Raw genomic sequence first — 26,117 nt, 5'->3', positions numbered from 1 at the left:
ATCCACTCTACCCACGACACCCCCTTACCCCTTCTTTTCCTTTTCTGCCATTTCCTTCCCCAATCTTCTCTTTCCCCTTCTCCCTCCTTTCAGTTCTACTATTTCCCTTCTTAACTCAAAAAAGGGAAAAGAAAATGGTATGTTCCGACCCCATTTGACTACTACACAATACTCTTCCCCTATCTATGGATATCTAAACTCTTCGAGGGTAGCAGGGCTAGTATCAATAATATTTTAAGTGGTAGAGGATCCCAACGAGATGGAGCTTTAATCTCATCTTGATATGACCGCAAAGCTGTACACGTGCTATTCTCCTCAGACTTCTTACCATTGGCTCTGATATCCATGCAATATGATCATTTGATTGTAACTATTTGTATCACACATTCTGTGAAGTTGCCTTTACATTGTATGTCGCATACTACTAAATAAAAAATAAAAAAAACAGAAGCCTATGGCACCTGGTATTCCCAGGCGGTCTCCCATCCAGGTACTAACCAGGCCCGACACTGTTTAGCATCCGAGATCAGACGAGATTGGGCGCTTTCAGGGTGATGGGGCCATAGGTGATCTCTTCGGGCACTCTCAACCCTCTTGACAAATGCCAAGATGGTCACCTTGGGAAACAAGTGAAAAAAAAAAACAGGTCAATGTCAACAACATAAAAAGAAGAATACGGCACCTGGTATTCCAACGCCATCTCCCATCCAGGTACTAACTAGGCCCAACCCTTCTTAGCCTCAGAGAAGAGAAGAGATAGGGCTCTTTCAGGGTGATGCTGCTGTAAGCGATCTCTTTGGGCACTCTCAACCCTCTTGACAAATGCCAAGATGGTCACCTTGGGAAACAAGAAAAAAAAAAAAACGAATCAACGCCAACAACATAAAAAGAAGCCTACAATAACTGGTAATCCCAGGTGGTCTCCCATCCAGGTACTAACCAGGCCAGACTCTTCTTAGCCTCCAAGATCAGACGAGATTGGGTGCTTTCAGAGTGATGTGGCCATAGGCAATCTCTTCAGGCACTCTCAACCCTCTTGACAAACACCAAGATGGTCACTTTGGGAAATAAGCGAAAAAAAAAACAGGTCAACGCCAACAACATAAAAAGAAGTCTACGACACCTGGTATTCCCAGGCGGTCTCCCATCCAGGTACTAACAAGGCCCGACTCTATTAGCCTCCAACATCAAACGAGATCGGGTGCTTTCAGGGTGATGTGCCCGTAGGCAATCTCTTCAGGCACTTTCAACCCTCTTGACAAATGCCAAGATGGTCACCTTGGGAAACAAGCAAAAAAATATAAATAAGTCGGAAGCTAGAGACAATACGGCCCGAGTCCTCAATTTAATCCATGCGGCGCATTAACAGGGAAGGCCCTTGCTTATGTTGTCAACGGACGCGGAGAAGGACTTTGACAGGGTGGCCTGGCACTTTATGCAGGCCACCCTGGAACATATAGGTCTTGGCCCCAACATGATGAGCTGGGTAATGTCGCTTTACTCCACGCCGTCGGCAGCGGTACGGGTGACCGAGGGGTGCTCGGACTCTTTCCCCATCACTAATGGGACGAGGCAGGGGTGCCATCTGTCTCCCCTAATTTTAATTCTGACACTGGAACCACTTATGTGTCACGTTCGGAATGACCCGAATATTACTGGCATATCCAAACCCTCGGCACACCACAAAATTGCGGCGTACGCTGACGATCTAATTTTTTCCGTCTCCAATCCAAACATTTTGCTTCCCAAAATACTTGCGTCTCTACAGCGACACGGCAGCCTATCAAACTATAAAAACAATTGCGCCAAGTCGGCTGTATTGAATATATCGGTCCCGGATGGTGAGGCCAAGAGGCTCCGGTCCGCTTTTCCATTCTACTGGGCTGAAAAATCTATACGTTAACTGGGCGTTGACATCGCAGCGGATTTAGCGCAATTGTACCTGCTTAATTTTGTCCCTCTCCTGGATAGACTGAAATCTGATTTGGGAAACTGGCATGCTTTAACACTGACCTGGTTCGGGCGCTGTAATGCATTCAAAATGATGGCCCTCCCTCGGATCTTATACATGTTCCAGACATTACCGATCTGGTTACCCCCAATTTTTTTCAGACAACTGCAGGTGCTGCTCCGGGACTTTATTTGAGCGCGCAAACCGCCCAGAGCCCGTTTGCAATTGCTTGCCAGACCAAAGGACAAGGGGGGTCTGGGTCTCCCAGATCTCAGACAATACTACAGAGTGACTCTGCTAGCGAGAGTCGTTGATTGGCATTGTAATGGCCCACACAAGCAGTGGGTGGAGATGGAGATTGAGGATGGATCCATTCCCCTATTGACCTCCCCGTGGCTCCTGTCCTCCCTACCAAAAGACCTCAGAGGTCACCCCGTAGTGGGAGCTACGTTGGCTGTTGTGCGGAGGTTGTTCCGCTGCACACACATTGCTCCCCTGCCATCACCAATGACTCCGGTTATAGGTAATCCAGACTTCCCACCGGGATTTACCAACAAGAAACTGCGACAGTTGACAGTGGTGGGGAAACAGCGTCTGGGAGAGGTGTGGCCCACGGGAGGGCTCCCGACCACGCAAACTGACGCCGAGCTTTCTGACCCTCCGCTTGACTTGTTTAGTGCTTATCAACTTCGTCCCTTTCTTCTGGCCATACAAAGGGCCCCCTAAACTCCTAGAGACCTGACACCCTATAAATCCATCTGTCACAAAAGGGAACCTGTGCGACACACCCTCTCCCTCCTGTACAACCTATTGAGTAGTCAGGAGGAGGAGTCGACCCCACCATTTATCCACAAATGGAAGAGGGACTTAGGCATCACATTTACCCCACAACAGATAGGGAAGATCCTGACCTTAGTACATAAAGCTTCCATCGCAAACCAATATCAAGATACAAGATAGTCTCACGCTGGTATAGAGTCCCATACCTTCTGAATAAAATGGATAGATCGATCCCGGATGTTTGTTGGAGGTGAAATTCAGATATGGGGACCATGGGACACCTTTTCTGGGCATGCCCGACCTTGAGGAACTTTTGGGTTCCCAGTAGCGTGCCTTCTACACTTGACCGAACAGCCTGTTCGAAAATACAAAAAAACCCTCACAATGCAACTCCTGAATGCCGCCCGGGCCTGCATTCCCGCACTGTGGAGGCAGCCTCAGCCCCCATCCAAGGTGCTGTGGTATTCCAAAGTCAATCATATTCTCCGGATGGAAGAATTGACCGCCACCCTTCACAACACTGAAGAGGCATTTAGTGTTACATGGAGGCCCTGGAGGTATTTTACTGGTACTCGAGACTACATTCGGGAGGTGAGCAGTGCCCCCGTCCCAGAAAACGACTGAACATCTAACAATTACCTACGTAGGCCATGTCTGCCCTGGGTGGCATTCCCCCCCTCCCTTTTTGTCTTTATTTTTCTTTTTTTCCCCGCCGATATCCCCCCACCTCCTCTCTCTCCGTCTTTGCACTCTCTTCTTCCCCCGTCCTCCCTTTTGACTATGCCTTGTCTCCTTACTAGCCTTTGGGACCCAGAAGAGCCCCAGGGTTCTGGACACGACCGGCTCATATTTTACTCTGGTTCACATAGGTCATGATAAGCTGGCTCGCTGTGGTCCCAGTTGCTCTCCATGATTACATTTGTCCGAACAGGGCTGCATTAGTTATACTGTACTACATGTCCGAGGTGGGGTTTCTCTATTTTCTGCATGAAACTGTAGGACTCCCCTCTGAGAACCCAGAGTTATTTGGCTGCCTATTTTTTGTTAGCATGTAATTGTGACCCTGGGTCATGCTGTATGGTTGACTGTTATATTTATGTTGTTCTACTTAATAAAAGAATAAAAAAAATAAAAAAAATAAGTCAATGCCAACAGCTTAAACCTAAAGCCTATGGCATCGAGAAATCCCAGGCGGTCTCCCATCCAGGTACTAACCATGTCCCAACCCTGCTTAGCCTCTGAGATCAAATGCACGCTCAACCCTCTTGACAAACGCCAAAAATGGTCACCTTGGGAAACAAACAAAAAAAACAAGTCAACGCCAACAACATAAAAAGAAGCCTGCGGCATCTGGAAAATCCAGGCGGTCTCCCATCCAGGTACAAACCAGGCCCAACCCTGCTTAGCCTCTGAGACCAAACGAGATTGGGCGCTTTCAGGGTGTTGTGCCCGTAAGCAATTTCTTTGTGCACTCTCAACCCTCTTGACAAATGCCAAGATGGTCACCTTGGGAAACAAGGGAAAAAAAACAGGTCAAAGCCAACAACATAGACCCTGGCGGTCTCCCATCTGACCCAGACCCTGCTTAGCCTCTGAGATTTGGCGCTTTCAGGGTGATGTGACCTCAGACGAACGCTTTGGGACATACTCAAAACTCTTGACTGATGCTAAAATGGTCACCTTGGGAAACAAGCGAAAGAAAAACAGGTCAAAGCCAACAATATAAAAAGATTCCTACGGCACCTTTAATTAGGTACTATCCAGGCCGGACCCTGCTTAGCCTCTGAGATCAGATGAGATTGGGCGCTTTCAGGGGGATGTGGCCGTAGGAGATTTCTTTGGGCTCTCTCAGCCCTCTTGACAAATGCCAAGATGATCACCTTGGGAAACAAGCGGAAAAAAAAAACCATGTCAACGCCAACAACATAAAAAGAATCCTACGGCACCTGGTATTCCCAGTTGGTCTCCCATCCAGTTACTAATCAGGCCCGACAATGCTTAGCCTCCGAGATCAGACAAGATCAGGCACTTTCAAGGTGATGGGGCCATAGGCGATCTCTTCGGGCACTCTCAACCATCTTGACAAACGCCAACATGGTCATCTTGGGAAACAAGCGAAAAAAACCAAGTCATTGCCAACATTGGAGGCTAAGCAGGGTTGAGCAATCAGTTTCCTTGCCTGAAATAGGCATCTCAGAACTGCCATCTGGCTACTTCCCGGGTTTCCAACTCCTTCAACTAATCCCAGGAGACAATACTTCGCCTCCATCCTGGTGGAGGTTCCAACCACCCGATCAATGGTTCCTGTCACCTCTGTCCAGTAGCGGATCAACTTCGGGCATCTCCAAAACATGTGCATCATGTCTCCCCCATGTTCCCGCACCGGGGGCAACTTGAGTCCGGCCGTTCGGCCAAACTGAAAAAGTTTACGAGGAGCATAATAGGTTCTATATAATAAGAACAAATGTGACATCCTCTGTGAGGAGAGCCACAATTCACCACAGGCAGGATTCCTGTGGCCAATTATAGCTCAGGGGGGTTTAGTACACACCCCACACTATATAAGGCCGCCAGCACGGCGGCCTTGTATAGTGTGTTGCGGTGGTCAGGGAAAGAGGACGATAGGCAGGGACAGTGTCTTTACTGCTTGGGAACCTAGCACTGTTACAGTGGGTGTTATGTGCCTCCTGCACAGTACACACCTGAAGCTACCCTTTATTACTGGTGTTCAATTTCTGCAATACATGCATCTGCAGTGCAGAAGTTAGAGTCGGTGTTGTGTGCCTCCTGCACAGTATACACCTTATTGCTGGTGTTCTGTTTCTGTAATACAGGAACCTAGCACTGTTACAGTGCTAGGGTGTACAGAGAAGCTGGTATATATAGAAGACTACAGCATACAGAAGAAAGGCTAGTGAATACAGAATACAGGTTTCGTGTATGTAAATAGGCTTGAGTATACAGAGATGCTAGAGTAAACAGTGAGGCTGGGGTACACAGAGAGGCTAGTTTAAAGACAAATACAAAGATGTTAGTGTATATAGAGAGGTTAGTGTATAGAGAGAGTCGAGTGTATACAGAAAGGACAGTGCATATAGAGAAGCAGTGTATACAGAAAGGGTATACATGAAAGCTGACATTCTATACAGAAGACTGGGTAGTGTATACAGAGAGCCTAGTGGGTACAGAAGACAGGCTGGTGTATTCTAGCTAGTTTTTACAGTCTAGTGTATACAGAAGACAGGCTGTGGTATACAGAGAGTTTAGTGTATTCAGAGAGTCTAGTGTATACAGTCGGCGAGTGTATACATAAGACTGGCTAGTTTACACAGTGTTTACAGAGATGCAAGGGTGTACAGAGAAGCTGGTATATATAGAAGACTACAGCATACAGAAGAAAGGCTAGTTAATACACAATACAGATGACTCGTGTATGTAGATAGGCTTGAGTATACAGAGATGCTAGAGTAAACAGTGAGGCTGGGGTACACAGAGAGGCTAATTTAAAGAGAGGCTAGTATATACAAAGATGTTAGTGTATATAGAGAGGTTAATGTATAGAGAGGGTCGAGAGTATACAGAAAGGACAGTGCATATAGAGAAACTAGTGTATACAGAAGACAGGCTTGGGTATACATCAAAGCTGACAGTGTATACAGAAGACTGGGTAGTGCATACAGAGAGTCTATTGGGTAAAGAAGACAGGCTGGTGTATTCTAGCTAGTTTTTACAGTCTAATGTATACAGAAGACAGGCTGTGGTATACTTGAGGGTTTAGTGTATTCAGAGAGTCTAGTGTACAGAGATGCAAGGGTGTACAGAGAAGCGAGAAGCTAGTATATATAAGGCTAGTGAATACAGGCTAGTGAATACAGAATACAGACTCGTGTATGCAGATAGGCTTGAGTATACAGAGATGCTAGAGTAAACAATGAGGCTGGGGTACACAGAGAGGCTAATTTAAAGAGAGGCTAGTATATACAAAGATGTACGGCACCTGGTATTCACAGATAGTCTCCCATACACGTTTAGTGTATTACAGAGATGCAAGGGTGTACAGAGAAGCTAGTATATATAGAAGACTACAGCATACAGAAGAAAGGCTAGCGAATACAGAATAAAGGCTGGCTTCTACGGAGAGGCTACCACTACGGAGATGCAGAACACTATCTAGGGTATATAGAGAGGCTAGATTATACAGAGAGGCTAGTGCATAGAGTGAAGCTATTGTATATATAGAAGCCTGGTTAGTGTATACAGAGAAGCTAGTGTGTACAGAAGAAAGGCTAGACAGGCTATAAAGAGAGACAAATTTTTACAGAAGACAGTTTGGGGTATACAGAGATGCTAGTTTATACAGAGGATACAGAAGACAGAAGACGGGCTAGTGTATTCAGAACATAGGCTAGTGTATATCGAAGACAGGCTATTGTATGCAGAAGACCGGCTAGTGTAAACATACTGGTGTATATAGAGAGGCTAGTGAATTTAGAGGGTAGAATAAGTGATAACAGAAGACAATCTGGGCTATACAGAGACATCTCATCATTTCATCTAGCTCACATCTCTAATGGAGTTTGTCTCATTGCCATGTTATGCCTTTTCATTCTTATGCTAAATATAGATCACTACACGATTTTAATCATCCACATCAAGCATGCAATAAAACTATCATACATCAAAATAAACCATGTACGCTTTTGCTCTATTTTGCATATTTGTACCGGGACTGTGAGTATGTGACAGTCCTGACACACCATCCTGACTTATTTTTCTTTATTTCTTATTAGAAATGGAGAGTACTATCTCAAAATCCGCTTAAATCTATTCACTTCCATGAGTTCTACCGCTAATTGTACCTTAATGCAAAATGTTCACAAAACCATCCATTTGCTACCAGACATGCTGCACATACTAAGAGTAATGTAACCATCGCTCTCTAACGATGTAAACAGTTTTATTGCTTTTCTGATATTGACCGAGTATCTCTGACATTAACTGAGTATCTCTCTGCACTATGATCTTATTAATAATAATAATAATAATAATAGGATTGTGTAATGCAAAGATCAACTAGTCTAATATAAGCTTTCTCATTGGTACCGGCATATCCTTTAAATTTAGACTAACGCAACTATTTCTCGGCCATTTTCAAGCTAAGCTTTCAATCTCTTACCATTGAACAGCGATACTTCCTCCCTACAATATTAAGCCATTTAATTGGGCTCTTTCAGGGTGATTTGGCCGTAGGCACTCTCTTTGGGCACTCTGAAGCCTCTTGACAAAGGCCAAGATGGTCACCTTGGGAAACAAGTTAAAAAAAACAGGTCAAAGCCAACAACATAAAAAGAAGCCTACGGCATCCAGTATTCCCAGGCGATCTCCCAATCAAGACACTAACCAGACCAGATCCTTCTATGGCACCTGGTCTTCCCATGCAGTCTCCCATCCAGGTACAAACCAGGCCTGACGCTGCTTAGCCTCTGAAATCAGACAAGATCGGGTGCTTTCAGGTTGATGTGGCCGTAAGCATTCTCTTCAAGACACGCCCAACCCTCTTGACAAACGCCAAGATGGTCGCCTTGAGAAACAAGCAAAAAAAACAGGTCAAAGCCAACAACATAAAAAGAAGCCTATGGGCTTACAGCGGACCCTAAGAGATGGGACCCACTAGCTCTGTCATGGTTCGGACGCTGTAATATGAACGCAATGCCACGACATCTGTATCTACTACAAGCCTTACCTATCAAAATACCCCAGACTTTCTTTCATGCGGTTCGCTCAATCTTTATCAAGTTCCTCTGGCGCGGAAAACATATGCGTATTGGTAGGGCAATGCTGTTGCGACCGAAATTGCGGGGAGGTATTGGCTTCCCGGACCCTGCTCTATATTACACAGCGACGCACATGACACCGGTGGTTGACTGGTGCTGGTGTTCTGCCATATACTGTCCGGCCATGATATAGTGTCTGCGCCGTACTGCGCATGCCCAGTACGGAGCAGACGAAGCTTCGGAAAATCTCCGAAGCCGAACGGTAGCCCCACCATCCAAGCGGACATAGGGTTGTGAATATTAGAGGGCCCCTCGCAGGCGAGCTTCACTCGCCACGCTTCGGGCTCGGCCTCACTGCGCTCGGCTCTTTTATATTCTTACTCTATGTCCACTTGGATAGTGGGGATAGAACCTGGACTCAGTGCGCAGGCGCCGTTCATGCTCGGCAATTTTCGGAATCTGTGTTGCTGTGTACTGCGCATGCGCAGCACACAGCGGACACTATCCGATGGGGGACCATATGTGATAAGACACCGGCATGGGGAACTGAAGCTAAGGGTCAAGCTAGAGCAGGAGATGGTGCGGGTTCCACTGACTGGTCTGCCTTGGGCGGGGAGGCCATTGGAGCCCTGTGTGACTACTCACCCGTTAATTGGCCCCTCGCTCGCCGAGATGGATAGTTTTTTTCACCTTTCCCACCTGACTAACTTTCCTTCTCCTATGACCCCAATTATTGGACATCCTAGATTCCCTCCGGGCCTGTCTGACCAGGCCTTTACCAGGCAAGCCCCCCGAAAGGGCTTCTGAGAGCAGCCCTATTTCTTGGACCCACGGGCTTGATTCCCATGGGGACCATACTGCTAGAGCAAGTACCTGTTGCATTGGATAGCTGGAGAGCTAGACAGCTAATCCATTTCCTCGGATCACTACCTAACCATTCGTTCTTCTCTAGACAATTCCACCCCTTCGAGGAACTTTGCCTGGATGATGGCCCAGTTCGTGGTTTCCTCTCTAGGTCCTACCAAATCCTGACAGACGCACAATCCTCCACGGATCCACCCTTCCTAGCTAAATGGAAAAGGGACTTACAAACTACATTCTCCAAACCACAGAAGGACAGAATACTCTTTTTCGCCTATAAGTCGTCACTCTGCAGTAAATATCAGGAGATCTCATATAAGCTGATCACACGCTGGTATCGTACACCGGTGGTGTAGGCCAAAATATTCCCCGGTCAATCTGACCGCTGCTGTCGCTGTGGGCAACAGGCTGGCACCATTCTCCACATTTTCTGGGAATGCCCTAAATTACAAACATTCTGGCAGCCTGTCTTGAGACTCATCCACAAGTTCACAGACATTTCCTTAGCCAATGATCCCACAGCAGTTCTTCTCAATCTAACTCCTATGTCGAGAAAGCGTTATCATAAGTCCTTACTTAAACATCTCCTCAATGCAGCTAGGGCCTGTATCCCAAGTCAGTGGAAAGAGCAATCTGCTCCAATGGTGACCCAGTGGTTCGCAAGGGTAAATGATATTGAACGAATGGAAGACCTGACTGCCACAATGAGGGATAAAACGGAGGAGCATAGGAACAGATGGTTCTACTGGACCCAGTTTTCGCTTTTCGGAAGAATACCTCCACGAGACATAGTAAGCTCATGGTGATCGTTGGAGATCGCTGTTCCAAACGTTGGACAGCTGATGAGCTGGTGAGCCGAGGGTGTCTCTTGCTCCCTGGGAGGGGACCCCATCCTATCCACTCTACCCACGACACCCCCTTACCCCTTCTTTTCCTTTTCTGCCATTTCCTTCCCCAATCTTCTCTTTCCCCTTCTCCCTCCTTTCAGTTCTACTATTTCCCTTCTTAACTCAAAAAAGGGAAAAGAAAATGGTATGTTCCGACCCCATTTGACTACTACACAATACTCTTCCCCTATCTATGGATATCTAAACTCTTCGAGGATAGCAGGGCTAGTATCAATAATATTTTAAGTGGTAGAGGATCCCAACGAGATGGAGCTTTAATCTCATCTTGATATGACCGCAAAGCTGTACACGTACTATTCTCCTCTGACTTCTTACCATTGGCTCTGATATCCATGCAATATGATCGTTTGTTTGTAACTATTTGTATCACACATTCTGTGAAGTTGCCTTTGCATTGTATGTTGCATACTACTAAATAAAAAAAAAAAAAAAAAGAAGCCTATGGCACCTGGTATTCCCAGGCAGTCTCCCATCCAGGTACTGTTTAGCGTACTGTTTAGCATCCGAGATCAGACGAGATTGGGTGCTTTCAGGGTGATGGGGCCATAGGTAATCTCTTCGGGCACTCTCAACCCTCTTGACATACGCCAAGATGGTCACCTTGGGAAACAAGTGAAAAAAAAAACAGGTCAAGGCCAACAACATAAAAAGAAGCCTACAGCACCTAGTATTCCCAGGTGGTCTCCAATCCAGGTACTAGCAAGGCCCAACCCTGTTTAGCTTCTGAGATCAGAGGAGATCGGGTGCTTTCAGGGTTATGTGCCCATAGGCAATCTCTTTGGGCATTCTCAACCCTCTTGACAAATGCCAAGATAGTCACCTTGAGATACAAGCGATAAAAAACAGGTCAATGTCAACAACATAAAAAGAAGAATACGGCACCTGGTATTCCAACGCCATCTCCCATCCAGGTACTAACTAGGCCCAACCCTTCTTAGCCTCAGAGAAGAGAAGAAATAGGGCTCTTTCAGGGTGATGCTGCTGTAAGCGATCTCTTTGGGCACTCTCAACCCTCTTGACAAATGCCAAGATGGTCACCTTGGGAAACAAGCAAAAAAAAAAAAACGAATCAACGCCAACAACATAAAAAGAAGCCTACAATAACTGGTATTCCCTGGTGGTCTCCCATCCAGGTACTAACCAGGCCCGACTCTTCTTAGCCTCCAAGATCAGACGAGATTGGGTGCTTTCAGAGTGATGTGGCCATAGGCAAACTCTTCAGGCACTCTCAACCCTCTTGACAAACACCAAGATGGTCACTTTGGGAAACAAGCGAAAAAAAAACAGGTCAACGCCAACAACATAAAAAGAAGTCTACGACACCTGGTATTCCCAGGCGGTTTCCCATCCAGGTACTAACAAGGCCCGACTCTTCTTAGGCTCCAACATCAAACGAGATCGGGTGCTTTCAGGGTGATGTGCCCGTAGGCAATCTCTTCAGGCACTTTCAACCCTCTTGACAAAAGCCAAGATGGTCACCTTGGGAAACAAGTGGAAAAAAAAACAGGTCAAGGCCAACAACATAAAAGGAAGCCTACAGCACCTAGTATTCCCAGGTGGTCTCCAATCCAGGTACTAGCAAGGCCCAACCCTGTTTACCTTCTGAGATCAGAGGAGATCGGGCGCTTTCAGGGTTATGTGCCCATAGGCAATCTCTTTGGGCATTCTCAACCCTCTTGACAAATGCCAAGATAGTCACCTTGAGACACAAGCGAAAAAAAACAGGTCAATTTCAACAACATAAAAAGAAGAATACGGCACCTGGTATTCCAACGCCATCTCCCATCCAGGTACCCACTAGGCCCAACCCTTCTTAGCCTCAGAGAAGAGAAGAGATAGGGCTCTTTCAGGGTGATGCTGCTGTAAGTGATCTCTTTGGGCACTCTCAACCCTCTTGTCAAATGCCAAGATGGTCACCTTGGGAAACAAGCAAAAAAAAAAAAAACGAATCAACGCCAACAACATAAAAAGAAGCCTACAATAACTGGTATTCCCAGGTGGTCTCCCATCCAGGTACTAACCAGGCCCGACTCTTCTTAGCCTCCAAGATCAGACGAGATTGGGTGCTTTCAGAGTGATGTGGCCATGGGCAATCTCTTCAGGCACTCTCAACCCATCTTGGCCTTTGTCAAGAGGCTTCAGAGTGCCCAAAGAGAGTGCCTACGGCCAAATCACTATACTATATATCTATATCTATAATAATAAATAATATTTTTAGTTATTATATATAAGATACTATATAGGTGATTTGGCCGTAGGCACTCTCTTTGGGCACTCTGAAGCCTCTTGACAAAGGCCAAGATGGTCACCTTGGGAAACAAGCTAAAAAAAACAGGTCAAAGCCAACAACATAAAAAGAAGCCTACGGCATCCAGTATTCCCAGGCGATCTCCCAATCAAGACACTAACCAGGGTGGGCGTGACCTAGGCATGAAGGAGTGAGGACGCTCTTTTCCGGAGCTCCCGGTCCGTGACCCCTCCACACCCCTTTACCACAGTCTGGTCGCATATTTCGGCATCGCCGACATCCCCGCGCTTCGGCGGAACACAGCCAGCCGAGCGGGGTCCGCCGCTGCTGCCATGGACAGGTACTTGGTCCCGCTGCAGCCTCCGGCCTCCACGCCGGATCCAGCCAAGATGGCGCCCGCGGCCTCCGGCGCTCCAGGACACGCGGTACAGAGGGAAGGTGAGCAGACTGCTATGCAGGGACACGACATGCCCCCGTTCTCCCCGCCTAGTGACTTGTCCCTGTGTCTCCCCCGCTCACTGTCCATGGCCTCGCTTGATAGCCCGGACCATAGCGGCCTGCCACCCTGGTTCCCTCACAACTCCCAACTGTCCCAGAGACCCTCCCGCAGTGGAAGCCTCATCCCAGGACCGAATGGCCAGGCTGCTCTTACCTCAGACACACAGGGGGACCCACCGCTGCCACCAGCACCGGCATTATTGGGGGACAAGGCCATCCTAGCTTTACTCCAAAACCTTCCCACTAAAGCAGACTTTAGCTGTATGGCAGCCAGGATTGAAACGACCTTGCGACATGAAATCGCAGGGGTCAAACGTGACGTGTCGGCTACGAACGAGCGGGTGACCACCCTGGCATCGGATGTGACCTCCCTGACCACTGATGTTTCTGGCCTGCAAGCCGCACATGATACCCTTGCTGAAAGAGTCACACAGTTGCAACTCCTAGTGGATGACCTTGAGAATCGCAACCGCAGACGCAACATCAGGATCAGAGACTTGCCCGAAGCCGCTGGCCAGGCAGACCTCAAAGCCACAGTTACAGCTATATTTAACGCCTGTCTGGACCGCGCTGCTGACACAGTAATAGCCATTGATAGAGTCCACAGGACCCTGGGCCCCAGGAGCCCCACAGAGAACCGGCCACGTGACGTTTTATGCTGTCTCCACAATTACTCAGTTAGGGAGGATGTCCTGCAAGCGGCGTGGCGCAAAGGCAGCATTGATTTTGACGGGGCCCAAGTCACCCTTCTGCCAGATGTATCCCGCAAGACCCTCCAGATGAGACGCTGTCTGCGACCCCTTCTGGAACACCTAACTGAACGGAGGATTCCATACAAGTGGGGCCATCCGTTTCACCTTATAGTGCGCAAAAATGGGAGGCCCCTTGCGCTACGACACCCTTCGGAGGTCCCGTCCTTTCTGGAGGCTTTGGGCCTGCCCTCGGTTCAGGTCCCCGACTGGTTGGCTCCTGTTGTCCCCCAGGGAGCAGTGGCCCCGACGAACAACCCCTCAACCAGGCAACAGAGAGTGAGACGCCACCGTCGATCCCAACATCAGAGATCGCAGGCCCCTCAAGATCGTGAACCCTGAGAGAGTACAGTAATTTTCCGTTATTCCTGTGTTATACCCTTTTTTTTTTGTTTTCTTTTTCTCTACCAACATAGACGGCTGGAGTATCCAGCTTTGTGTTGTTTACCATGCCACGGGCCATTGTTCCCAGCGCCCCAGCTAGGGGAGAGGAAGGACATTGGAAGAACAGAGTTGGACACTGCGCTTCCTGGACGAAGCCCTGAGTTATTGGCGGTACTGTTCACCATTCTCGTTACTGTTTATCTACAGGTGCCCTAGTCTCGGCGCTCTTTGTGTTTTTGGACTGCCTGGTGGTGCCCCCGGGTGCCCCTGGGCGGCGTTCCTGCTCCCTCCCCCTCTCCTCCTCCCCCCCCCCTTTTTTTCCTTTTTTTTTTTTCTGGGGGGGGGGGGGGGAGGGGTGGGTGCCTGGGTGGTATAAAGTTATCTATACTCTGTGTTGAAAAGTTTAATATGTTGGTCTAATTATGCACTGTTCTACTGTTGTTAACTGCCCGATACCTGCTGCAGTGATGTTCTATAATGCGTTTGATGTCGTAGTTAAGATGCCAAAGAAGCTCCGTGCACGCCCGATTGCGACTGCATGGACCATGGGATGCTGGAGGGGTACTGCACCGACGAGTTCCTCCCTCTGCAGTGCCTTACCTCTTCCCCCACTAGGCCCCTCTGCCCTAACCGGCAGGTTCTCTCCGATAGGAGCTTTAGCAATTCCCCGATCTATCCCCACCCCTCCTACCCTCCTCCTCCCTACTAACTCCGGACCTTCTCCGCTTCGTTACTGCTTTTCCTTTTTCTCCTCCTCTTCCTCTGTGCTTGAACTCTATATCTACTACTGACTCTGGTGGGGACCGCCGGCCGGGTACCACTGCCGTCATGGCCCTGAAGCTGGTTTCCTGTAATGTGAAAGGGCTGAATGTACCTGAAAAAAGGTCCAGCTGCCTAACAGAATTGTGGCGGATGAAGCCCCAAATAGTTTTCCTCCAGGAGACCCATTTCAGGACAGACCAAATACCACGGCTTTATAGTAAGCACTTCCCCCTGGCCCACCACAGCACGTCCCCTACTTCCAAATCGAGAGGAGTGTGTGTTCTTCTTGCTAAAAACTTGCCGTGGCGCCTGTTAGCTGTCCAAGCCGATAGTGAAGGGAGATATCTCTTCATTAAGGGAACTCTCCACTCGCAAACTTTTACTCTTGCCAACCTATACATGCCGAATGTGGACCAGCTGCCGGCCTTAGAAGCATCCTTGGATGCCCTGGCTGCATTCTCGGAGGGTACTTTGATCATTGGGGGGGACTTTAACCTCACCTTGGACCCCCGCAGAGACTCATCATCGGGCACCTTTGCGATTTCTGCGAGAACGCGTTCACACATAAGAGACCTGCTACACTCCCACCGACTGATCGATGTGTGGCGTACGCTTCACCCACAGGATAGGGACTATACGTTCTTTTCCACCGCTCGTGGTTCTTACTCACGTATAGATATGTTTTTAGTCGCCCACAATGCTATCCCGGCGGTCACAGACGCTCAGATAGGCCACATAGCCCTGTCTGACCATGCCCCGATTTCTTTGATGCTGAAGCTACAACAGGAGTCGCGTGGTCAGTCCTGGTGGAGACTGAACGAGTCTCTCCTGAAGGACCCTGAGACCCACGCAGACCTGCTTAGGGAATTAGAAAGTTACTTTGATCATAACCGTGATTCTGTTTCCAACCCCCTCATGTTATGGGCGGCTCATAAATGCTACATTAGGGGCATTCTTATTAAACATGGTCATAGACTCAAAGTGGCCAAAACTGAGGCTCTCTCCAAACTTATTGCCAAGTTGCATGCGTGTGAACAACGACACAAATCCCAGCCGACTGCTGCGCTGGAGGTGGAGGTGAGAGATCTTAGAGAACAAATCAGAGATTTCTCTCTCTTTCAGGCTAGAACCAGACTCATGTGGGTCCGCAGGACGTATTATGAATATGGAGTCAAGTGTAGTAGGTCCCTAGCGAACTCCCTGCGTGCCCAACGCAACGCGTCCTTCATTCCAACCATAACCTCCCCTTCGGGTGCCAAACTTCATGATTCACGGGAGATAGCGGAGTGTTTCCGATCTTTCTATGAAGCCCTTTATAACTTGCACCCCCGGGACTCAGGAGACGCCCTCCAGGCCGGCACAGCGGCCATTGACGAGTACCTAGCTTCGGCAAACCTCCCGTCGCTGGTTCCCCCGGACCCACATCTGATTTTCCAATTGAATTTCCAGCCGCTTCTAAAAAATTTTGCCGTAGATCTAGAGAGGTGGTCAAAGTTGGCGACCTCTTGGTTTGGGAGATGCAATGTGCTCAAAATGAATGTAATGCCCAGACTCTTGTACCTATTACAAGCCTTACCGATAAAAATCCCCCAATCATTTTTTAAAGCCATGCGCTCCATCTTTATTCGATACGTATGGCAGGGCAGGCCTCCAAGACTCAGCCGAACATTACTGCTCAGATCAAAAGACAAGGGAGGGATTGGCCTCCCAGATCCGGCATGGTACTATACGGCGGTGCACATGAACAGAGTAGTTGACTGGTGCAGACACCTGAAGGATAAGCTGTGGGTTCGTCTGGAGCGTGAATCCGTACCATTTCCAGGTTTGCCCTGGAGTGGACCGGGCTGGTCGGGAGCGACGCAGGCACACCCACTCATTGAGCCAATGTTACAAGAGCTAGACAGATATTTTACCCTGATGGGCGTGCCCAGTTTCCCTTCGCCCATGACTCCTATTATTGGACACCCACGCTTTGAACCCGGCATGACGGAAAAGTCTTTCCGCCTCGACCCTGACCGGGACCTTGTGCGGGCCTCTTCTTTTCTTGGCCCTAGGACGTGGACAGCGGTCTCCACTATGTACGAGGCGTTAGCAACCACGGCCCTGGGACAGTGGAAGCTTGCCCAACTCTCCCACTTCTTGAAATCTTTGCCAAACAGTGGCGAATTCCGCAGACCCCTAACATCGTTTGAGGAGGTATGCTCAGGAGAGGAACCGACCCGAGGGTCTCTTTCCCTGTCATATCGCATCCTACTGGACCAACTCTCCCAGGGTAACCTGGTGTTCGTGGAAAAATGGGAGCGAGACCTGCATGTCCGGCTCTCGCCAGACCAGAAGAACCGCGTGCTTCTTTTTGCGCACAAGTCATCCCTATGTAGTAAATACCAGGAAATAGCTTATAAAATTTTGACCCGATGGTACAGGACCCCCACTGTCCTGGCGGCTATGTTTCCCGGTCACAGCCCTTTGTGCTGGAGATGCGGTGAACAAGCCGGCACGTTACTACATATCTTCTGGGAATGCCCTCAACTGGCCCATTTCTGGAGACAGGTTCTCAATATCATTTTTGACCTCACGGCTATTGATCTCCAGAACAACGCAGCTGCGATCTTCCTCAATCTGACCCCACTCTCGAGCAAGAAGTACCATAAATCTCTCTTAAAACATCTTCTGAGTGGGGCCAAGGCATGTATACCTAGCATGTGGAAACAGCAGGCCGCTCCACTGGTGTCTCACTGGTTTGCAAGAGTTTGCGACATCTACCGTATGGAACAGCTCACATCAGCGTTAGGCGACAGGGAGGAAGAGCACACTGCTCGTTGGTTGTCTTGGAGCCTGTTCAGGTTTTCCGACGCATACAGATCCTATCTGTAGGCTCTGGCACGTGTATAGAGGGAAGGGTCCGGTCGCGGGAACCCATCGGAGTCCTCTTTCTTTCTCTCCCTTCTCGTATACCACCCTGGTTCACTCTCTCCCCCGTCTGCCTCGTAGCACTGTTAGCCCCCTATAACTTTCATTCTTTCTACCCCCATACCCTTCTCCTGCCCATTTGCTCCCCCCTCTTTCCCTACCCCCTAACTCCCAAGTATAATTAAAATACATGGTGATTGCAAGGATCTTTTCGTTTTGTTCCCTCGATTTCCCAGCCAGGGGTTGGCGGCCCTCGGGGTGGTCCCGGCTGAGCTCTTTGACCAGTAGAATGAAGGTGACCGATGTTAGAGGCCCCTCAGTTTGGGCCTTGAGGGGGATCGCCCCGGGGACTGCCCTGGTTTATAAGTAGACACTGGGGTGCCAGATCATTAGAGTGGGATAATGTGGTGGCCTAGCCACGGCTGGGGCTGCTGCTGACATAAGTTGTTAGGTTTCCCCCGGTCCCCCACAAAGTATTAACTATGTATTTTTGTTAACCTGGAAAACTGAGGGATCTATGTCTTTTACAGTTTGTCTCTGTATTACCTGCAATCCGTAAATAAAGAATAAAAAAAAAAAAAAGTCACTAACCAGACCAGATCCTTCTATGGCACCTGGTCTTCCCAGGGAGTCTCCCATCCAGGTACTAACCAGGCCTGACGCTGCTTAGCCTCTGAAATCAGACGACATCGGGTGCTTTCAGGTTGATGTGGCCGTAAGCGTTCTCTTCAAGACACGCCCAACCCTCTTGACAAACGCCAAGATGGTCGCCTTGAGAAACAAGCAAAAAAAACAGGTCAAAGCCAACAACATAAAAAGAAGCCTATGGGCTTACAGCGGACCTTAAAAGATGGGACCCACTAGCTCTGTCATGGTTCGGACGCTGTAATGTGTTGAAGATGAACACGATGCCACGACTTCTGTATCTACTACAAGCCTTACCTATCAAAATACCCCAGACTTTCTTTCATGCGGTTCGCTCAATCTTTATCAAGTTCCTCTGGCGCGGAAAACATATGCGTATTGGTAGGGCAATGCTATTGCGACCGAAATTGCGGGGAGGTATTGGCTTCCCGGACCCTGCTCTATATTACACAGCGACGCACATGACACCGGTGGTTGACTGGTGCCGGTGTTCTGCCATATACTGTCCGGTCATGATATAGTGTCCGCGCCGTACTGCGCATGCACAGTACGGAGCAGACGAAGCTTCGGAAAATCTCCAAAGCTGAACGCCGCCTGCGCGGTGAGTGGAGGTGGTAGCCCCACCATCCAAGCGGACATAGGGTTGTGAATATTAGAGGGTCCCTTGCAGGCGAGCTTCGCTCGCCACGCTTCGGGCTTTGCCTCGCTGCGCTCGGCTCTTTTATATTCTTACTCTATGTCCACTTGGATAGTGGGGATAGAACCTGGACTCAGTGCGCAGGCGCCGTTCATGCTCGGCAATTTTCGGAATGCGCAGTACACAGCGGACACTATCCGATGGGGGACCATATGTGATAAGACACCGGCATGGGGAACTGAAGCTATGGGTCAAGCTAGAGCAGGAGATGGCGCGGGTTCCACTGGCTGGTCTGCCTTGGGCGGGGAGGCCATTGGAGCCCTGTGTGACTACTCACCCGTTAATTGGCCCCTCGCTCGCCGAGATGGATAGTTTTTTTCACCTTTCCCACCTGACTAACTTCCCTTCTCCTATGACCCCAATTATTGGACATCCTAGATTCCCTCCGGGCCTGTCTGACCAGGCCTTTACCAGGCAAGCCCCGAAAGGGCTTCTGAGAGCAGCCCTATTTCTTGGACCCACGGGCTTGATTCCCATGGGGACCATACTGCTAGAGCAAGTACCTGTTGCATTGGATAGCTGGAGAGCTAGACAGCTAATCCATTTCCTCGGATCACTACCTAACCATTCGTTCTTCTCTAGACAATTCCACCCCTTCGAGGAACTTTGCCTGGATGATGGCCCAGTTCGTGGTTCCCTCTCTAGGTCCTACCAAATCCTGACAGACGCACAATCCTCCACGGATCCACCCTTCCTAGCTAAATGGAAAAGGGACTTACAAACTACATTCTCCAAACCACAGAAGGACAGAATACTCTTTTTCGCCCAAAAGTCGTCACTCTGCAGTAAATGTCAGGAGATCTCATATAAGCTGATCACACGCTGGTATCGTACACCGGTGGTGTTGGCCAAAATATTCCCCGGTCAATCTGACCGCTGCTGTCGCTGTGGACCAAATGTGGCACCATTCTCCACATTTTCTGGGAAAGCCCTAAATTACAAACATTCTGGCAGCCTGTCCTGAGACTCATCCACAAGTTCACAGACATTTCCTTAGCCAATGATCCCGCAGCAGTTCTTCTCAATCTAACTCCTATGTCGAGAAAGCGTTATCATAAGTCCTTACTTAAACATCTCCTCAATGCAGCTAGGGCCTGCATCCCAAGTCAGTGGAAAGAGCAATCTGCTCCAATGGTGACCCAGTGGTTCACAAGGGTAAATGATATTGAACGAATGGAAGACCTGACTGCCACAAATGAGGGATAAAACGGAGGAGCATGGGAACAGATGGTTCTACTGGACCCAGTTTCGCTTTTCGGAAGAATACCTCCGCGAGACATAGTAAGCTCATGGTGATCGTTGGAGATCGCTGTTCCAAACGTTGGACAGCTGATGAGCTGGTGAGCCGAGGGCGTCTCTTGCTCCCTGGGAGGGGACCCCATCCTATCCACTCTACCCACGACACCCCCTTACCCCTTCTTTTCCTTTTCTGCCATTTCCTTCCCCAATCTTCTCTTTCCCCTTCTCCCTCCTTTCAGTTCTACTATTTCCCTTCTTAACTCAAAAAAGGGAAAAGAAAATGGTATGTTCCGACCCCATTTGACTACTACACAATACTCTTCCCCTATCTATGGATATCTAAACTCTTCGAGGGTAGCAGGGCTAGTATCAATAATATTTTAAGTGGTAGAGGATCCCAACGAGATGGAGCTTTAATCTCATCTTGATATGACCGCAAAGCTGTACACGTGCTATTTTCCTCAGACGTCTTACCATTGGCTCTGATATCCATGCAATATGATCATTTGTTTGTAACTATTTGTATCACACATTCTGTGAAGTTGCCTTTGCATTGTATGTCGCATACTACTAAATAAAAAAACAAAAAAAACAGAAGCCTATGGCACCTGGTATTCCCAGGCGGTCTCCCATCCAGGTACTAACCAGGCCCGACACTGTTTAGCATCCGAGATCAGACGAGATTGGGCTCTTTCAGGGTGATGCTGCTGTAAGCGATCTCTTTGGGCACTCTCAACCCTCTTGACAAATGCCAAGATGGTCACCTTGGGAAACAAGCAAAAAAAAGAAAACGAATCAACGCCAACAACATAAAAAGAAGCCTACAATAACTGGTAATCCCAGGTGGTCTCCCATCCAGGTACTAACCAGGCCCGACTCTTCTTAGCCTCCAAGATCAGATGAGATTGGGTGCTTTCAGAGTGATGTGGCCATAGGCAATCTCTTCAGGCACTCTCAACCCTCTTGACAAACACCAAGATGGTCACTTTGGGAAATAAGCGAAAAAAAAACAGGTCAACGCCAACAACATAAAAAGAAGTCTACGACACCTGGTATTCCCAGGCGGTCTCCCATCCAGGTACTAACAAGGCCCGACTCTATTAGCCTCCAACATCAAACGAGATCGGGTGCTTTCAGGGTGATGTGCCCGTAGGCAATCTCTTCAGGCACTTTCAACCCTCTTGACAAACGCCAAGATGGTCACCTTGGCACTTTATGCAGGCCACCCTGGAACATATAGGTCTTGGCCCCAACATGATGAGCTGGGTAATGTCGATTTACTCCACGCCATCGGCAGCGGTACGGGTGACCGAGTGGTGCTCGGACTCTTTCCCCATCACTAATGGAACGAGGCAGGGGTGGTCTCTGTCTCCCCTAATTTTAATTCTGACACTGGAATCACTTATGTGTCACGTTTGGAATGACCCGAATATTACTGGCATATCCAAACCCTCGGCACACCACAAAATTGCGGCGTACGCTGACGATCTAATTTTTTCCGTCTCCAATCCACACATTTTGCTTCCCAAAATACTTGCGTCTCTACAGCGACACGGCAGCCTATCAAACTATAAAAACAATTGCGCCAAGTCGGCTGTATTGAATATATCGGTCCCGGATGGTGAGGCCAAGAGGCTCCGCACCTCTTTTCCATTCTACTGGGCTGAAAAATCTATACGTTAACATCGCAGCGGATTTAGCGCAATTGTACCTGCTTAATTTTGTCCCTCTCCTGGATAGACTGAAATCTGATTTGGGAAACTGGCATGCTTTAACACTGACCTGGTTCGGGCGCTGTAATGCATTCAAAATGATGGCCCTCCCTCGGATCTTATACATGTTCCAGACATTACCGATCCGGTTACCCCCAATTTTTTTCAGACAACTGCAGGTGCTGCTCCGGGACTTTATTTGGGCGCGCAAACTGCCCAAAGCCCGTTTGCAATTGCTTGCCAGACCAAAGGACAAGGGGGGTCTGGGTCTCCCAGATCTCAGACAATACTACAGAGTGACTCTGCTAGAGAGAGTCGTTGATTGGCATTGTAATGGCCCACACAAGCAGTGGGTGGAGATGGAGATTGAGGATGGATCCATTCCCCTATTGACCTCCCCGTGGCTCCTGTCCTCCCTACCAAAAGACCTCAGAGGTCACCCCGTAGTGGGAGCTAGGTTGGCTGTTGTGCGGAGGTTGTTCCGCTGCACACACATTGCTCCCCTGCCATCACCAATGACTCCGGTTATAGGTAATCCAGACTTCCCACCGGGATTTACCAACAAGAAACTGCGACAGTTGACAGTGGTGGGGAAACAGCATCTGGGAGAGGTGTGGCCCACGGGAGGGCTCCCGACCACGCAAACTGTCGCCGAGCTTTCTGACCCTCCGCTTGACTTGTTTAGTGCTTATAAACTTTGTCACTTTCTTCTGGCCATACAAAGGGCCCCCTACACTCCTAGAGACCTGACACCCTATGAATCCATCTGTCACAAAAGGGAACCTGTGCGACACACCCTCTCCCTCCTGTACAAACTATTGAGTAGTCAGGAGGAGGAGTCGACCCCCACCATTTATCCACAAATGGGAGAGGGACTTAGGCATCACATTTACCCCACAACAGATAGGGAAGATCCTGACCTTAGTACATAAAGCTTCCATCGCAAACCAATATCAAGATACAAGATAGTCTCACGCTGGTATAGAGTCCCATACCTTCTGAATAAAATGGATAGATCGATCCCGGATGTTTGTTGGAGGTGAAATTCAGATATGGGGACCATGGGACACCTTTTCTGGGCATGCCCGACCTTGAGGAACTTTTGGGTTCCCAGTAGCGTGCCTTCTACACTTGACCGAACAGCCTGTTCGAAAATACAAAAAAACCCTCACAATGCAACTCCTGAATGCTGCCCGGGCCTGCATTTCCGCACTGTGGAGGCAGCCTCAGCCCCCATTCAAGGTGCTGTGGTATTCCAAAGTCAATCATATTCTCCGGATGGAAGAATTGACCGCCACCCTTCACAACACTGAAGAGGCATTTAGTGTTACATGGAGGCCCTGGAGGTATTTCACTGGTACTCGAGACTACATTCGGGAGGTGAGCAGTGCCTCCGTCCCAGAAAACGACTGAACATCTAACGTTTACCTACGTAGGCCATGTCTGCCCTGGGTGGCATTCCCCCCCTCCTTTTTGTCTTTATTTTTCTTTTTTTCCCCGTCGCCATCCCCCCACCTCCTCTCTCTCCGTCTTTGCACTCTCTTCTTCCCCCGTCCTCCCTTTTGACTATGCCTTGTCTCCTTACTAGCCTTCGGGACCCAGAAGAACCCCAGGGTTCTGGACATGACCGGCTCATATTTTACTCTAGTTCACGTAGGTCATGATAAGCTGGCTCGCTGTGGTCCCAGTTGTTCTCCATGATTACATTTGTCCGAACGGAGCTGCACTAGTTATACTGTACTACATGTCGGAGGTGGGGTTTCTCTATTTTCTGCATGAAACTGTAGGACTCCCCTCTGAGAACCCAGAAATATTTGGCTGCCTATTTTTTGTTAGCATGTAATTGTGACCCTGGGTCATGCTGTATGGTTGACTGTTATATTTATGTTGTTCTACTTAATAAAAGAATAATAAAAATAAAAAAATAAGTCAATGCCAACAACTTAAAACTAAAGCCTATGGCATCGAGAAATCCCAGGCGGTCTCCCATCCAGGTACTAACCATGTCCCAACCCTGCTTAGCCTCTGAGATCAAATGCACGCTCAACCCTCTTGACAAACGCCAAGATGGCCACTTTGGGAAACAAACAAAAAAAACAAGTCAACGCCAACAACATAAAAATAAGCCTGCGGCATCTGGAAAACCCAGGAGGTCTCTCATCCAGGTACAAACCAGGCCCAACCCTGCTTAGCCTCTGAGACCAAACAAGATTGGGCGCTTTCAGGGTGTTGTGCCCGTAGGCAATTTCTTTGTGCACTCTCAACCCTCTTGACAAATGCCAAGATGGTCACCTTGGGAAACAAGGGAAAAAAAACAGGTCAAAGCCAACAACATAAAAAGAATCCTACGGCATCCGGAATTCCCAGGCGATCTCCCAATCAAGACACTAACCAGGCCAGATCCTTCTATGTCACCTGGTCTTCCCAGGCAGTCTCCCGTCCAGGTACTAACCAGGCCTGATGCTGCTAAGCCTCTGAAATCAGACAAGATCGGGTGCTTTTAGGGTGATGTGGCCGTAAGCGTTCTCTTCAAGACACGCCCAACCCTCTTGACAAACGCCAAGATGGTCGCCTTGAGAAACAAGCGAAAAAAACAGTTCAAACCAACAACAAAAAAAGAAGCCTATGGCACCTGGTATTTCCAGCCAGTCTCCCATCCAGGTACTAACCAGGCCCGACACTGTTTAGCCTCTGAGATCAGATGAGATTGGGCGCTTTCAGGTTGATGGGGCCGTAGATGATCTCTTTGGGCACTCTCAACCCTCTTGTTGGGCACCTGGTATTCACAGATGGTCTCCCATACAGGTATTAACCAGGCCGTACACTGCTAGGCCTCTGAGATCAGATGAGATTGTGCGCTTTCAGGGTGATGTGGCCATAGGTGTTCTATTTAGACACTCTCAACCCTCTTGACAAATACCAAGATGGTTATCTTGGGAAACAAGTGAAAAAAAAAAGGTCAACGCCAACAACATAGACCCTGGCGGTCTCCCATCTGACCCAGACCCTGCTTAGCCTCTGAGATCGGGCGCTTTCAGGGTGATGTGACCTCAGGCGAACGCTTTGGGACATACTCAAAACTCTTGACTGATGCTAAAATGGTCACCTTGGGAAACAAGCGAAAGAAAAACAGGTCAAAGCCAACAATATAAAAAGATTCCTACGGCACCTTTAATACTATCTAGGCCGGACCCTGCTTAGCCTCTGAGATCAGATGAGATCGGGCGCTTTCAGGGGGATGTGGCCGTAGGAGATTTCTTTGGGCTCTCTCAGCCCTCTTGACAAATGCCAAGATGATCACCTTGGGAAACAAGCGGAAAAAAAACCCATGTCAACGCCAACAACATAAAAAGAATCCTACGGCACCTGGTATTCCCAGTTGGTCTCCCATCCAGTTACTAATCAGGCCCGACAATGCTTAGCCTCCGAGATCAGACAAGATCAGGCACTTTCAAGGTGATGGGGCCATAGGCGATCTCTTCGGGCACTCTCAACCATCTTGACAAACGCCAACATGGTCATCTTGGGAAACAAGCGAAAAAAACCAAGTCATTGCCAACATTGGAGGCTAAGCAGGGTTGGGCAATCAGTTTCCTTGCCTGAAATAGGCATCTCAGAACTGCCATCTGGCTACTTCCCGAGTTTCCAACTCCTTCAACTAATCCCAGGAGACAATACTTCGCCCCCTTCCTGGTGGAGGTTCCAACCAACCGATCAATGGTTCCTGTCACCTCTGTCCAGTAGCGGATCAACTTCGGGCATCTCCAAAACATGTGCATCATGTCTCCCCCCATGTTCCCGCACCGGGGGCAACTTGCGTCCGGCCGTTCGGCCAAACTGAAAAAGTTTACGAGGAGCATAATAGGTTCTATATAATAAGAACAGATGTGACATCCTGTGTGAGGAGAGCCACAATTCACCACAGGCAGGATTCCTGTGGCCAATTATAGCTCAGGGGGGTTTAGTACACACCCCACACTATATAAGGCCGCCAGCACG

The 26,117-nt window shown here is 48.7% G+C and overlaps 10 pseudogenes; all 10 read right to left on the bottom strand.

The window, feature by feature from the left end:
* Positions 1-449: 449 nt before the first annotated feature.
* LOC143958764 (5S ribosomal RNA) lies at positions 450-568 on the bottom strand (annotated as a pseudogene).
* A 323-nt stretch (positions 569-891) lies between these two features.
* LOC143958608 (5S ribosomal RNA) lies at positions 892-1,010 on the bottom strand (annotated as a pseudogene).
* A 3,655-nt stretch (positions 1,011-4,665) lies between these two features.
* On the bottom strand, positions 4,666-4,784 carry LOC143958726 (5S ribosomal RNA; annotated as a pseudogene).
* A 6,142-nt stretch (positions 4,785-10,926) lies between these two features.
* On the bottom strand, positions 10,927-11,045 carry LOC143958477 (5S ribosomal RNA; annotated as a pseudogene).
* A 321-nt stretch (positions 11,046-11,366) lies between these two features.
* LOC143958320 (5S ribosomal RNA) lies at positions 11,367-11,485 on the bottom strand (annotated as a pseudogene).
* Positions 11,486-11,805: 320 nt separating this feature from the next.
* On the bottom strand, positions 11,806-11,924 carry LOC143958649 (5S ribosomal RNA; annotated as a pseudogene).
* A 322-nt stretch (positions 11,925-12,246) lies between these two features.
* LOC143958354 (5S ribosomal RNA) lies at positions 12,247-12,365 on the bottom strand (annotated as a pseudogene).
* Positions 12,366-21,002: 8,637 nt separating this feature from the next.
* Positions 21,003-21,121, bottom strand: LOC143958671 (5S ribosomal RNA; annotated as a pseudogene).
* Positions 21,122-21,224: 103 nt separating this feature from the next.
* On the bottom strand, positions 21,225-21,343 carry LOC143958373 (5S ribosomal RNA; annotated as a pseudogene).
* Positions 21,344-25,472: 4,129 nt separating this feature from the next.
* On the bottom strand, positions 25,473-25,591 carry LOC143958725 (5S ribosomal RNA; annotated as a pseudogene).
* Between the last annotated feature and the right edge of the window lie 526 nt (positions 25,592-26,117).

The sequence above is a fragment of the Lithobates pipiens genome, unplaced genomic scaffold (genome assembly GCF_037356315.1).
Source record: "Lithobates pipiens isolate NorthernLeopardFrog02 unplaced genomic scaffold, aLitPip1_a1.2 Scaffold_61, whole genome shotgun sequence".
NCBI classification, from domain to species: domain Eukaryota; kingdom Metazoa; phylum Chordata; class Amphibia; order Anura; family Ranidae; genus Lithobates; species Lithobates pipiens.
The sequence above is the reverse complement of the archived record's forward strand: the minus strand, read 5'-3'. Positions and strand labels throughout refer to the sequence as shown.